At 46.5% G+C, this 16,014-nt stretch overlaps 1 long non-coding RNA gene across 1 annotated transcript; it reads left to right on the top strand.

Moving 5' to 3' along the window:
• Nucleotides 1-2,947: 2,947 nt before the first annotated feature.
• LOC144578850 (uncharacterized) lies at nt 2,948-14,577 on the top strand. Its single transcript, XR_013525271.1, has 2 exons — nt 2,948-4,467; nt 12,138-14,577. It is a non-coding gene; the product is annotated as an uncharacterized LOC144578850 (long non-coding RNA).
• Nucleotides 14,578-16,014: the final 1,437 nt, after the last annotated feature.

Here is a 16,014-nt window from a genome sequence, read left to right as displayed (position 1 = left end):
AAAAAAAAAAAAAAAAAACCCACAAAAACCAGAAACAAACAAACAAACAAAAAAATGGGTGTGAGTTCAGGGGACGCATCTGGAATCATCCGTGAGAAGGGATGGGGTCTGGGAAGAACAGAGCAGAGGTTAGTGGTCTGTGTCAGGATGCGTGCCAGCAAAACAAGGTTGGGGTGGTGGAGAGAATCCAGCCTGGACATGGAGGCGGCTCTCTGAAGGAGACCAGGACATGGTCGTGTGCATGAGCTGAGGTTGCAAGGAGAGACATGTTTCAAGGAGGAACAGCTGTGTCCAAGCTACCGAGGGACCACCAAGGAGAAAACAGGCAACGCACGGCTGAGATTAGACAGCGGTGGGTCATTCAGCACCACGGCCACTGAGAGACTCAGGGAGGCGATGGGCGAGAAATGCAGATGGAAAGGGGTTTAAAAATGACCAGGAAAGATCTGAAACAGAGGGAACAGATGATTCTTCTCAGGAGTTCTGTTGTAAAGGAAGAAAAGAGGAGGGTGTCGTTGGAGGGCATAAAGGTTATGAGTTTTGTTTTGCCTGCTTTTCAAGATGGGAGAAAACCCAACACTATTGGACCGGTGGGAATCATCTGGGAGAGTGAAAAAATTACGTCAAGATGAGATGGGAGAGTTTCTAGGCAGTTTTCTTCAGGGAGAAGAATGGGATTCAGTGAGCGCATAAGTGCAGGTCCCTGAGAAGGGAAGGGGAACCCGGCGGTGAGCGTCTGTGGCTCCCACGGGAGGGAGGAGACATCAGACCTTTTTCAACTGGTTCCTCAGCTTTTTCCTCCTCCATCAGGAGACACGTCTCTGCCTGTAATTTGGGAATTGCGTTAGGATAGGGAGAAGAAAACTTGTCAGTGAAAGAACACAAGGAAACAAGAAATGTGAGTGAGTGTGGATGTGTGGTGTGTGCATGAGTGTGGGATGCAGGGACAGGCCCCGTAGTCTAGACAATGTAAGAAGCTAAAAAACTCCGTGTGAGAGTTCACGCAAGGGGTTATCTATAGACTAAACCTAAAACAGCCCTCAATTTCTGTGGTGGAAATATCTGGCCAGCTTAGAAAATGGTGGAAGGATACTGGGCTATGGGAATTCTGTGTCAGATTAATAAGAATAAGGGGAAATGAGACAGGTTTTTAATCTATTCACCCACCTCACAGTGCTCCTCTGGTTCCCAGTGGTCCAGGTGTGTGGAGCACAGCCTCAGAGGCAGACATGCCCAGACAATGTATGTAGAACATGGTCCCTGAACAGACTCGAGCTCTGCTAGGAACCTGTGGGGATCCCCGTCAGAGTTTTATGTTAAGATGCACTTCCCTGACTTTGATGGCTGTGTCATGGTTACATAGGACAGTGTCCCTGTTCTGAGAAGACATATGGAAATCTTCAGGGATAGAGTGTCTTGAAGTCTTCCACTTACTCATAGATGGTGTGGGAAAAATAGAGAGAACACTTAAAGCGAATGGGATACAATGCAATATTATGGTTACAGTTTTGCGAATTTTCTCTAAGTTTGAAACATGTTCAAAATTGCTGAGTGGGGTAAGCCTGGTGGTCTGTTTCCCGGGCTCTGCCTGGGCCTCTTGAGCTTTATGAAGCTCCCACCCGTCCAGCGGCAGGTGGAGCAGGCGTGTGGTGGGAGGTGCTGTCTCTATCAACCCGCTTCCTCATTTTAAATATCAACAATTGGCACTTTCTCAGTATTGGGTGAAGATCATTGTTCAAGCAATGCTGATACAGGCCTTCTAGCCCCTTCTTCAGCTTGAACTATGGCTCCCAAGTCCCTGCTCTGCGGGGTTTCTGTGGCCATCCTGCCCATGCTATGTATCAGTCTCTTCCAAGTGTGGACGATTAAAAGGACTTGCTATGTGGAATCATCACTCTTGATGGCTTCTTACTCTGAGGAAGAAACGCCTCTCACTCTTGCACTGTCTTCCACCTTTAAGAGGGTCAGGTGTGCCAGTATCTTCGACTGATGTTTCTGTTGGAGTTGGGAGTGAAGCCCTGAAAAGTAGAAGATCCTGATGGGCTTTGTAACTATTAGGAAGATGTAAGACAACGTAACGTGACGTGACGTGACGTGACGTCACGTAACATACATGCCACCACACCGGGCTACTTTTTGTATTTTTAGTAGAGATGGCATTTCTCCATGTTGGTCAAGCTAGTCTTGAACTCCTGATCTCAAGCGATCCACCTGCCTCAGCCTCCCAAAGTGCTTGGATGACAGGTGTGAGCTACCACGCCTGGCCAGAAACTTTCTTTCGAGGTTTGATTTTTTCTGGGAGGGGGGTATCTTAAATTCATTTAGAAATTCATTACTGTAGAATTACTAGCTATAATCTAAACCAATTTTTGCACAAAAGTACACATTTGGTTGTCCTACATACTCTTTAGGATGAAGGAATATTTCGCTATGCGATTCTCAGTTTATCCTCAAGTTCTGCTGTAGTTTGGATCTGCTTCTACGTATTAGGTTTGAATGGAATCAAATAGGACTTTGTTATGTTGTCTGAATTCATCCTACATTATGTACTTGAAGGTTAGAAGCTTTTAAATGCACCATGGAAATAGATACACATTTCTGTAGAATAAAGCTTCTCCAGAGAGCTTTCTAATGGAGCCACATGGTTGGCACATAATAGATGGCAAAACGTGTGTTTCATTCTAGATTTGCATCTAATTTTCAAGAGAACTAAACAGAGGGGATTACTTTTCTGTCCACTGCTGAAGCATGGTTACAAAGAACAAGCTTCTGGGGCTTGATTCAACAAAAGCCAATAAACAACATGGTGGACTCACCTGGTAATAATAATATAGCATTTACTCATTTAGTGCTTACTGTGAGCCAGGCTGGCCTAGGTATAGGCCTATTTGTTTATCCCTTCAAACGGTGCAATAGCAGCACAGTCATGTAGGTATTATTACGAACATTAGTTTATGTATTTATCTTTTTATGTAGAGACAGAGTTTCATTCTTGTTGCCCAGGCTGGAGGGCAAGGGCACAATCTCAGCTCACTGCAACCTCCGCCTCCCGGGTTCAAGTGATTCTCCTGCCTCAGCCTCTCAAGTAGCTGGGATTACAGGCATGTGCCACCACATCCGGCTAATCTTTTCATATTTTTTGTAGAGATGGGTTTTTTCCATGTTGGTCAGGCTAGCCTTCAATTCCCGACCTCAGGTGATGTGCCCACTTTGTCCTCCCAAAGTGCTGGGATTACAGGCATGAGCCACCACGCTGGCCCCGAACATTACTTTACAGCGGAAAAGGCTGAGACCTGTAGATTAAGTTTGCAAGCTGGCAAATGGTAAAGTAGGACTCAAACTGAGGGGTTCTCCTTCCAGGGTCTGGGATCTTAGTTACTAACCTACCTTCTCTGAGTGGCAGTCTACAGACTGAACATTCTCACGGACACAGTAGGTAGTCACAGAAGATGGCGGGAAACTGCAGGTGTTAGGTGACATTTTTTGGTAGCCAGGTCCTGCTCAGGTGAGTGGAAGAAATCTAAAAGAGGCTCGTGTTTGATTAGACAGGTGGCCCAGGCAACTGGGGGTCCAGGGTCAGTACTTAGTGGAGATTGGCACTCAGTGGAAGTTTGTGGTGGTTATGGTAATGACTATTGAATATTGCGATCCTCCCTGGCTCTTTGCAGAAGTCTCTTCTCACCTACCTTTGAAGTAGGGTGGTGGGCATGAGAGGGTTCAACCAATCAAATATAACTTTGCTTTTAGAAGAAGCTTGTTAGTAAACCTCTTCCTGTTCTCTTTCCTCTGACTCAGAAACATGATTTTCCAGAAAGCATGGACTCCACCAGCCTGGGTCTAGAAACAAGGATCAGGAAAAAAAAAAGCCCTTTCAGCCCCTATTCCTGCCCAAGATGGAATCTTGGAGATGGAGATGTGTTTTGGAGCAAAACACAAAACTTGTTGTCTGAGCCCCGTGAGAGTTTGGGATTATTTGTTACTTTCTTAGCCTATCCTGACTGATACACAGTGCAATGTCCTTTGAGAGGAAGCATCTCCATACCCAGACCAGGCAGAACTGGGGTGTGAGAAGATAAATGGAGTTTTCATATCTGTTCCTGAAGTGCGTGGTCAGTTCTCAGGTGTAACATTCTAGGCTTTTTATGTGAGTATGGAACCAGGATTAATGGGTGCTGGTCCTGGTGACTGTTAGAGACTCCAGCACTCGAAGCACTTGGTTATACCCTCAGAAGCCTTAAGAGATGAAGAATCGGAATTGTGCACGAAATGGGATGAACTCCTGATGGGACATGGGAATGATCTTGTAAATTTACTTAGAAACTTTTCTTTTCTTGTATATATCTCTTTTGTCTGAGACTCCGTCATCCAGCCTGGAGTGCGATGGCTTGATCTCGGCTCACTGCAACCTCCACCTCCCAGCTTCAAGTGATTCTCCTGCCTCAGCCTCCAGAGTAGCTGGGATTACAGGTACATGCCACCACACCTGGCTAATTTTTGTATTTTTAGTAAAGACGGCATTTCTCCATGTTGGTCAAGCTAGTCTTGCACTCCTAATCTCAAGCAATCCACCTGCCTCAGCCTCCCAAAGTGCTCGGATGACAGGTGTGAGCTACCACGCCTGGCCAGAAAATTTCTTCCGAGGTTTGATTTTAACTCCTCAGATGGGATTGGAAAGTTGCTGCATTTCCCTATTCCAGAAGAAAGCCAGATTTCATTTTGTGGAACGGGTGAGAACAGGCTACACCCTCGTGCATGTCTCAGAGGACTGTCACTCATGGGGTCATGGAAGAACTTCAAATCCTCTCAGAAGTCAGCACAGCTGTGGTGATACATGGGGGCCAGGCAAACAGACCCACCATGGATGTAGAGATCGGATTTCGGGGACTGTGAGGCACTGTGTCTGGCTCTCTATGTCACGCTGCTTTCACTGTGGGCAGATGCAGGTGCAGGAGCAAGGTGTGACTTGCTGCAGGTGTGACCTTCGTGGCAGTGGAGGGCCTGCCTTGGCTGTCCTGAGCCGGACAAACCAGGCGTATTCAGGAGACCGTTGGGGTTTTTGTGTCCCCTCACAACAGGGTAAAATCGTCCACTTTCACCCAAGATGGAAGAGGGAGTCAAAGAGGTTCCCACAATTGCGTGCAAGTGGCAGGCAGTGGGAGAGCCAGGACATGTAGAACCCCAGCTTACCTGTGACAGTTTCCTCATTTCACGACACTCAGTCTGACATTAGTTCAGTGGAAGAAGATGAGAAATGGGAAAGCTGCAAGGAAGCTGCTGCATTTACCTCGTGAAAGGCCACATGGAGGCAGCCACTGGGGAAAGGAAGAGGCCAGCATGCAGGCCCGATGCCTCCTCGGTGTGACCCAGAGAGTGTGAGTATCATGGATGGAAATGGGCCAAGGAGGAAACGTGTGGGACCCAGGTCAGGGGATGATGTTTATTCTGTTCACTCTGTAATCAAGCTCCCAGTACAGTGCCAGGCAAATATTTGATAGTCAGTATTTGTTAAATATTTTTTATTTTTTTGAGATGGAGTTTCGCTCTTATTACCCAGGCTGGAGTGCAATGGCACAATCTCGGCTCACTGCAACCTCTGCCTCCTGGGTTCAAGCAACTCTCCCACCTCAGCCTCCCAAGTAGCTGGGATTACAGGCTGTGCCACCACGCCCAGCTAATTTTTGTATTTTTTAGTAGAGATGGGGTTTCACCATGTTGACCAGGATGATCTCGATCTCTTGACCTAGTGATCCACCCGCCTCGGCCTCCCAAAGTGCTGGGATTATAGACGTGAGCCACCGCACCCGGCCTAAATATTTTTAAATAAATGAATAAATGAATGCATGAACAAATGTTGGGCTGATTGCAGGAAAGACAGATCTGCTGCTCAAGACTGTGGTCTTGGCTGTAGAGACAGTTCCAGTTCATCTAGAGTGAAGTGCTGGGAGCAGATGTGGTCTTCAGGAGCAGCAGCCCAGCACAGAGGGAAATGCGTTCTGCTTTTAGAAAGGGAAGCGGGATTCTCAGGCTGCTCATCTCTATGGCCAGTGAAAGACTTCAGCAGTTTGATTTTAAAACATCACTTAGTGTTTGATTTGTCACCTGATCACCCTCTGAGGCATAAAGTTGAAATTCTAGGCCGAGTACAGTGTGTCACGTCTGTAATCCCAGCACTTTGGGAGGCCAAGCCAGGTGGATGCTTTGAGATCAGAAGTTCGAGACCAGCCTGGCCAACTTGGTGAAACGCTTTCTCTACTAAAAATACCACAATTAGTGAGGTGTGGTGATACATACCTGTAATCTCAGCTACTTGGGAGGCTGAGGCAGGAGAATTGCTTGAACCCAAAGCCAGAGGTTGCAGTGAGCTGAGATTGCAACACTGCGTTCCAGCCTGGATGACAGAGCAAGGTTCCATCTCAGAAAAAAAAAAAAAGTTGAAATTGTAAATATGGATTCAACCTTTGATTTGCATCTAGTTTTCAGGCAAGAAAAATAACGATCACTTAAGAGGTGTAGCCGTGATTGCCTGGAATTGAAGTGGCTGTTTATCTTTCAGAATGCCCTCATTTCATCAGGCAGTTTTCACTTTCCTTCGCGTGCTGTTTCCTCTGTGAAGTCTGAGGGAGTCGAGCAGCTCAGTGCTGCACAATGCATTTGTTTCTTCTTTCACAGAAAGCTTTTGCTGTCATATTTGAAAATCAGCTCAGACGGACACTCCAATTTGCTAAAATCAATATAATTAGGGAAAAAATGGCTGTACTGAGAAGAGGACAATGCAAGGAACTGTCGGGCATGATTGAAATGCCTAACGAGCTGTGCATCCTCGAAGTCTAGGATTTGAACCACAGTGAAACCTGGACTTTTGTAATGGAAATTTTACATTAATGCTCAGTTCCTCCATGGCAGAGCAATGTTTGAAAAAAGCCTGATCTGGAGTTATGTCTCTTTTAAAGGGTGGTTCAAGCTGCGCACCATGGCACCCAAATGTCATGCTCACACCTGACTTCCTCACGTTATTGACATAGGCCACATTACTTCTGTGGCTCCAGTATGGTGTAAAACTGTGAAATTCTTTTGAGTCCCAGTTTGTTCTAGTAACAGTTGAATCCTCCCAGGTGTTTCTCTAAGTCTTTTGTAGAGTTAACTATTTTCTTTCTGAGATGGGAGCTTGGAGGGCAGCACAAGGAGCAATGACGTGCTTTGCCTCCGTGTGCACCCAAACCTCAGCTGGTTGTCATAACCCCCACACGTCAAAAGCAGGACCAGGTGGAGGTCCCTGAATCTACAGGCTGGTCTCCCCAATGCTGTTCGTGTGGTAGTGAGTGACTTCGCACAAGATCTGATGGCATTTTAAGGGGCCTCCACATGCGCTGGGCACCCACTCTCTCTCTTGCTGCCCTGTGAAGAGGTGCCTTCTGCCATGATTGGAAGTTTCCCAAGGCCTCCCCAGTCAAGCAGAGCTCTGAGTCAGTTAAACCTCTTTTTTTTTGAGATGGAGTTTGCTCTTGTTGCCCAGGCTGGAGTGCAGTGGCGTGATCTAGGCTTACAGCAACCTCCGCCTCCTGGGTTCAAATGATTCTCTTGCCTTAGCCTCAAGAGTGGCTGGGATTATAGGCCCCTGCCACCATGCCTGGCTAACTTTTTGTATTTTTAGTAGAGATGGGGTTTCACCGTCTTGGCAAGGCTGGTCTCGGACTCCTGACCTCAAGTGATCCACTCACCTCAGCCTCCCAAAGTGCTGGCATTACAGGTGTCAGACACCACGCCCAGCCCTCTTTTCTTTACCAATTACCCAGTCTTGATATTTCTTGATAGTGACATGAGAAGAAACTTATACACAGTGTTTAAGTGAAGATTTTGGTTTGCACACAGAAGAGCGAAGTATGTGTTGTTTGTGGCCGGAGGATCATTTATCATCTGGATAACTAGGCTGTGTGCTGCAAAGCCCCCGAGTCTGTCTGAGGCTCAGGGTTTTGGCTTGAAGATTTCATGGGGGCTGGGCACAGTGGCTCAGGCCTGTAATCCCAGCACTTTGGAAGGCTGAGATGGGCAGATCACTTGAGGTTAGGAGTTCAAGACCAGCCTGGACAACATAGTGAAACTCTATCTCTACTAAAAATACAAACATTAGCTAGGCGTGGTGGTGGGTACCTATAATCCTAGCTACTCAGGAAGCTGAGGCAGGAGAACTGTTTGAACCTGGGGGCGGAGGTTGTAGTGAGCTGAGCTGAGATCATGCCACTGTACTCCAGCCTGGGAGGCAGAGTCAGACTCCCTCTCAAAAAAAAAAGAAAAAGTTCAAAGAGTCTCATTCTTAGAGCATCTTATCAGCGGTTGAGAGGGAGGCAAGGAGTAGGAAATTTGTTGGTGTGGGAGAGATGGGTAAGATGACGGGTCTGTGCTTCTCAGGAGCCATGTGTGGAGGTTCACTGAGTGAACCAGAAGTTTTAATGGGATAAGTTTTCTCAGTGGAAAATCACAGCCAACGAGGTGGGGAAAATGAGGAGGGCACAGGCTTTGAGCCAGGCAGCAGTGGCAGCCACCCTGGCTTGGCATAGCTGGGGACCCATAGCTGCTTCTCCACCTCCCCCACAACCTTATCTTCTTATAGAAATGGATGATGAGGCCTCCCCATGTGGTGGTGATTGGGAAGACAAATGGGACATCCTATTTTAATGGTGTCAAAAAAAAGGCAACATCCCTGTAGTGGGTCCAAGCGAGCTTCTTATCTGATTTTTTACCACGAACACACACGACTGTAGTCCTTGGCTTAGACTTCACCCAGGAATACTCTGGAGGGATTTAAAGAATTTAGATATTCACAGAGATAAGGAGTATATGCAAATGACTGAAACTGTGCTGTGGGAGGTGAATTCAGAGTAACAATCACGTATGCATTCTCTCATACCCACACACCAGCCTTATGACCACGTGCCGGGAAGCTGGTATCTCCCTCCAGATTCAGCGTCCCCACATCAATGCCTGTGACTCGGGGCATCTACAGGGAATGGCACTACCTTCCTCCTTGAAACCTGCTGGGCTTATTTCTGGTTTCTGTGCTGCTCTGTGCTGCTTCCGCTTCTTGTTTTCAAGGCACTTAATAGAGTTGGCAGAAACTTCCAGCCAGCTGCTCTTTCTCCACGTGGGAATTTTAAGCAAGTGTTTTTCTCAGTCGATTTCAAAGGAGGGTTCACTTCTGCACTCTGTAACGGCCACAGTGCTAGATGCTTCTTATCGAGGACACTGCACTTCTGTCCATGTCTGACCTGCGTTTCTGCTATGGGTCGCTCTGCAGCGGCTGCTGTGCCTCACCCTGCTGCCTTGGTTTTCTGCTCATGGTTCAGTGGTGGATGTGGCTTCTGCCTCAAGTCTTTTCTTTTTTTCTTTGAGATACAGTTTCATTCTTGTCACCCAGGCTGAAGAGCAATGGTGCCATCTTGGCTCACTGCAACCTCCGCCTCCAGAGTTCAAGCAGTTCTTCTGCCTCAGCCCCCTGAGTAGCTGGGATTACAGGCACCTGCTACCATGCCAGGCCAATTTTTGTATTTTTAGTAGAGATGAGGTTTTACCATGTTGGTCAGGCTGGTCTCGAACTCCTGACCTCAGGTGATCCACCTACCTTGGCCTGTGATTACAGGCAGGAGCCACCTGGCTCAGCTAGTCGTTTTTAATAATAGTAAATTTCACGTTATGTTGGAAGTGAGAAGGGTCTTCTATGGAGCAGAAACACAGTTGTGGGACCTTGGTAAGCAGCGTGACTAAACCCGTGCTGTTACTCGCAGGGACTTACTATTGGCGTGTCAGCGGCAGAAGGGTACCTCCTGCCTGGCCTGCAGCACTGGTGCTTTGGTAATGGTGCTGGAGAGGCTGGTGATGAATCTGAGGAAGAGGCTGTGGTCACTGTGACCCCATGACCGCTCTGGGCCAGCGTCCCTCCTCTGCACAGATCTTATGTAACCCTGACAAAAGTCACATAATGTAGGCATCCATTTCATAATGAAAAACTCAAGAGAAGTTTAGGTTACATTGCTTGTATGTGGACAAGCTGAAGCTTGGACCCAGATATATGACAGGGGGAAAAGGCCTTGTTCATTCAGTTCACCTCACTCTACCATCTTTTCTGTAAAGGAATAACTTCTTTCCTTCCTTCTGCCCTGTTACTTCCTCTTCTCACTCTTATTTAGGTTTTAAATTTATAGCTGGATATTTTGATCTTGATTAAGCTCTAATATTAACCATGCAACGGGAGTGTTTGGAGCACAAAGCACTTGCATTTCTTAGGGTGTGGGTCAGGTGGGTGGGTGTTACGGACTGAATGTTTGTATCCCCCAGAAACTTCTTCTGTTGGAACTCTGGCCCTCAGTGGAGAGGTGGTAAGAGTGGGGCCTTTGAGAGGTGAATAGATCAGGAGGGTGCTGCTCTCATGAGTGGAATCAGTGCCCTCATAAGAGGAGCTGAAAGATCGTGCTTCTCTCTCTGCCACACAAGGATTCAATGGGAAGGTGTCTGTCTAGAAGCCAGATACCAGCTCTGCCAGCACCCTGATCGAGGACTTCTCAGTCTTCTGAACATTGAGAAATAACCATTTGTTGTTTAAGCCACTAGAGTTTTCTGGGATGACGGCCAGAAGTAAAACAGTTGGATGGTACAGACAAGATGGCCACTGAATCAGTGTCCCTCATGGAAAACGGTGCCTAACACGGCACCCAGCACATACTTAACACTTAATAAATGCTGCTTGAATGAACAAAGACATGGATATGAAAGCACCACCATTACATCCGTCGGTGATTTCAGTCCTGTAAAGGTATCAGCTTGGCATGCTGGTACATTGTCGGGCGTGGCAGGCGTGGTGGACACTGTGATGATACCTTCAGTAAAGGCCTCCTTGCCTCAGTGTTGGGGGACAGCTGTGCACAGTCTCCTGCTCTCAGCCCCTTCACAGGTCACTGCAGCTGCAGAGAGCCACCTGGCCCCCACTTCTGCCCTCCCAGATGGCCCCGGGCCTAGGGTGATGGATACAGAAGGCTGAGCCCCCAGCTCCCGGCCCCACTCTGGATGGCTCCGGGCCTAGGGTGATGGATACAGAAGGCTGAGCCCCCAGCTCCCAGCCCCACTCTGGATGGCCCCGGGCCTAGGGTGATGGATACAGAAGGCTGAGCCCCCAGCTCCCGGCCCCACTCTGGATGGCCCCGGGCCTAGGGTGATGGATACAGAAGGCTGAGCCCCCAGCTCCCGGCCCCACTCTGGATGGCCCCGGGCCTAGGGTGATGGATACAGAAGGCTGAGCCCCCAGCTCCCGGCCCCACTCTGGATGGCTCTGCAGGGCCTGTCCAAGGGCTGAGTTCCCAGTGGTTAACAAGGCTGTTGAAATGCCTCCCAGTGTAACTTCTGCTCTGCCCACTTCTGCCTGCTTTCTTCCCTTCCTCTCCTTAATAAATGCCCTGCGCATCAACAGGCTTGGCGTGGGCTTCCTGGAAACCCACAGTCGGGAAACTCAGTCTGCAGCACCAGGTGGCCAAGCAGCGGCTGATTTTTTTTTTTTCTTTTTTTCTACCCTCAGACTTTATACTTGTCATTCCCAATGTTGCTGTTAGGTGATTGTGCATGAGGAAATGTAATGAATAGGCAGCATCTAGAGCACTCTTAATGTTCTGTAACAATATGTTCTTATAGGATAAAGATCTATTATTAACGATAGCTAATTTGCATTGATATGTAAACATAAAGCCAACTTTTTATTTGAAACAGATTACAAAGAACTGCCAATGCCTAGGTACTTCTGAATGCCTTCTCTTTAGTGTAACTGAAATTAATTGCAATTATGCGTGTGTGTTTGCCCGTCTCGAGTGTGATGTTTCCTGCTTATACTTTTCTCAGTATATTTTTTTTAGAATTCTAAAGGTGTTGCAATATACTGATGAGAACTGGATGTGAGCATTGCTTTTTGTCCTAGGACACTTGATTCTGAGTTTAATCCAGTTTTATGTTCTAAACATAACAAGATGAAAAATGATAACTGCACCCACTCAGTATTACTGTGTGTGTCTTTTCAGTGGAAATGATCCGTTATGTCTCCGTACGGAGCTTATTCTGTTTATCAAACAGTTCCAGCTTGTTCATTTTCTCTTTTTTCCCAGCTTCTTATTCTCTACTCGGACTATGACAAAGAGCATCACAGGAACCATATGACATGCTGTATTTGGCTACACGTCTGTGTCCCTGCAAAGGCTCCTGTGTCTAGAGTGTGGGGATCACGTTCTGATTCTCCTTCCCCAGCAGAGTGCTCAGCCAGCATGTAACTGGGGATCAGCAACATTTCCGTAAGTGGGAAGGATGAGGAGTGAAGGGTGTTTCTGTGGCCACATGTTGGCCCCTTTGCTCAACTCAAGGGACCTCTCCAGCCTGGTCTACCTTCCGCAGTGGGAAGAGAGGAAAGGGACACGAGAGTCATGTGTAAAATGTGGCTCCATCATCTCAAATCAGGGATGAGCTCCTGTCTATTTCTAGATATGTCAGTGAAGGTAGATGCAGAGAGATAGAGAAAGAGAGAGAGTGAGATGGAGAGAGAGACAGGAAGTGGGAGAAGAAGTGAAAAAAGAGAGAAGGAGAGGGTGAGGGAGATGGGGAGAGAGAGAGAGAGGGAAGCAGAGGGAGGGAAAGAGAGGAAGGAGAGAAAAGGGGAGGAGACAGGGCTGAGAGACCAGACAGTGGATTTAGAGTCCCTGGTTCCGACAAGGTCCTTTGTGAAATCAGAACAGGTTGTTTTTCCACTGGAGAGCGGCATCCCTGTGGGCCCATGGCTTTCCCACTGGGCTGCATCTTGGTATGAATTAGAAAATGTCATCTTTAGATTGGAGATTCTCAACCTCAGCAGTGTGGCCATTTGGGCCAGATAATTCTGCTTTCGGGGGCTGTCCTGTGTAGAATGTTTAGAGGAGCTTTCCTTGCCACTACTCACTAGGTGCCAGTAGCATGTATGTCAAGTTGTGACAATCAAAAATGTGTTCAGATATTGCCAGTGTTTCCTGGAAGGCAAAATTGCTTCCTGTGAGATCTGCTCACTTAAATGAATGTAGCTGTGTGCAAAAGTGCGTGGTCTGGAAAAGGACTGTAGGCGGGTTTTTTGTCATTCCCCGATGACTTTCTGTGTTCCAGTTGCTCCCTTGGCCAGATGCACTTGTGCAGTGCACAATCTCCACAACTGTACATAGCAGTCCTGCTGGTTCCCATGCCTTCCTGTGTCATGGCTGAATCTCTTCCACTGGGTTATCTCGGACACCCCTGAGTCCTTAAAACAAATGTGCCCTTTACACCTTGTCTTGACTTTAGTTTTATTTGTAAGCAAACAGGTGTTATCATCTTTTTCTTCTTTTTTTTTAAATTGTGCTTCAGATTCTGGGGTACATGTACAGATCACGTAGGACTGTTGCATAGGTACATACTTGGCAAGGTGGTTTGCTGCCTCCATTCCCCAGTCACCTATATCTGGCATTTCTTCCCATGTTATCCCCCCCAACCTCCCCACCCGCCACTGTCCCTTCCTAGCCCCCCAACAACAGACCCCAGTGTGTGATGCTTCCCCTGTGTCCATGTGTTCTCATTGTTCGACACCCACCTATGAGTGAGAACATGTGGTGTTTGATTTTCTGTTCTTGTGTCAGTCTGCTGAGAATGATGGTTTCCAGATTCATTCAGGTTTCTACAAAGGACACAGACTTATCTCTAACCCTAGAAGAAAACCTAGGTGTTATCCTCTTCTTATCCCTCCATCTCTGTTTATGTTTCATCAGAAATTTCAAAAGGTGCTTCCCTGTTTATGTGAGCACAGGTAGCTACTATCTATCTTTTGGAACTTTTCGCAAGTGTAAAAGTGTTTGGTTTGAAAGGTGTTACCTGTATTCAACACTCATCAAATCTCTTCTTCTAGGGCCTTTTCTTCTTTCTCTGACATTTTATTTTTGGACAAAACACATCTAAGACACCACAGAGTGTATTAGTTTCCTTACAAGAATGTGGCACCATTCGCCTTATTAACGCTGTTTGATCTTTGACAGGTGATAAAGATATGACATGAAACATATAATTTCACATTTGAAGAGATTCCAATTAGCATATATGAGACAGGAAAAAATAAAGAGGATATTTGCTAATTAATTGAAAATCATGCTTCTGTTTAGAATGGCGTTTCTCAAACTATCAGGTCTGTAATTTCATGAGAAAGAAATCACCACCATTTTAAAGTAACAGAAATAGGCCTGGCATGGTGGCTCATGCCTGTAATCCCAGCAATTTGGGAGGCTGAGGTGGGTGGATCATGAGGTCAGGAGATCGAGACCCTTCTGGCCAACATGGTGAAACTCCATCTCTACTATAAAATACAAAAATTAGCTGGGTATGGTGGTGGGTGCCTGTAATCCCAGGTACTCGGGAGGCTGAGGCAGGAGAACTGCCTGAACGAGGGAGGCGGAAGTTGCAGTGAGTCGGGATTGCGCCACTGCACTCCAGCCTGGGTCACAAGAGCGAAACTCCGTCGCAAAAAAAAAAAAAAAAAAAAGTAACAAAAAATAAAATACAAAATACTACCTTAAATAAGTTATTTTTATTTCTTCTTCTTCTTATTTTAAAGAGTGATCACGATAGCTGTCTCTCCCTGTGGTATCTGTTATCCAACTCACTGGTGCCAAATCCGAGTGTGAGGTCAGATTCAAGCGTCCAGTGTCCTTTCTTTCTATGAAATGAAAAATCTGTACTCTCAATTATAGGTTGTCAGGAATGACAGCAATTGTTTGGTGGCTCTATAATACAGTTTTGGATATTTTATCAAATATGGCCCCGGAAATTATAGAGCATTTTCTTACTCAAGAAAATGTTCAGACACCGAGACACTGAATCGATGAGCATCTATTGCACTCAGAGGTGCACTGAATGTTTGAGCTTTCAAGGTTGCAGGGAGTGAATCCCTCATTCCTGTCTGAGCTGCAACTGGGCCTAAAAAGGATTCTTTTTCCATGTTTGGTTATAGCGTTGGAATGCGATTTCTAAAGATGCTCCATAATATGTCATCACATTGGCTCCAGGGGGAAAAGAAAACCTCTTTCTGGATTGGCCCTCGCCGGGGTCTCCAGCCGCACTGGCCTTTTTGGACTAGCCATCCAGGGACCTGCTCACCCCCGTGTGTTTGCACTCATCTCCCCCTGGTTCTCTTTGCATGCCTGGCTCTTTTGCATCTCAGATATGTCCTCAGATGGCACCTCTCCAGAGAGGCTTTTTCTGAAGTGGTGTCCCAGGTCACTCAGTCCCATCACGCTGTTTAATTTCTCCCCGGCATTTACTGCAATCAGTAGTGACTTTGCTGACTTGTTTACATTTTCCCACCGGCAAACAAGGTCCCCAGACGTGCGGCTGCACTGTGTGCGCAGGTGCGTTTCCAGTGCCTGGAACGCAGTAGGTGTTTGATAGACAGGCGCTGGATTTCTAAACTGCTGTTTCTTCCCACTAGAAACTATCATCTTTTAAATCCTGTAAACGTATTTAGATTTTGATTTCTTCTCTGCCTTTTTAAGATAAAAAGCTAATTTTGGATGTAGAGCATTATTTTGCACTTTTTCTTTCTGAAAAATAAACCTGGTTTATCAGAGAGGTGACTTTACTCTCTTTGAAAATGATGTGAGGGTTTGATGGCTTTGTGCTGTTCTTTAGAAAAATCTCACAACTTTCAGTTCACTGGGAGGCAGGAGCAAGTGGATCATTGGTCCATTAAAGTCCATTTTTCAAATAATTGCTATTGGATTAAAAAAAAAAATCTTTTCCTTTCTTTTTCAATTGTGTGGAAGAAATCACACTTTTGGATGAATTGTCCCAACACATGTAATTTCAAATTCTACGCTCCCATGAAAATCTTGCTCACAATGGTTATAGACTGAATTGTGTCCCCCAAATTTTATATGTTGTAGCTCGCTCTCTCTCTCTCTCTCTCTCTCTCTCTCTCTCTCTCTCTCTCTCTCTCTCTCTCTC

This window comes from Callithrix jacchus, chromosome 13 (assembly GCF_049354715.1).
Source record: "Callithrix jacchus isolate 240 chromosome 13, calJac240_pri, whole genome shotgun sequence".
NCBI lineage: Eukaryota > Metazoa > Chordata > Mammalia > Primates > Cebidae > Callithrix > Callithrix jacchus.
Note: the sequence above shows the minus strand (reverse complement) of the source record. Positions and strands in the feature narration are given on the sequence as shown.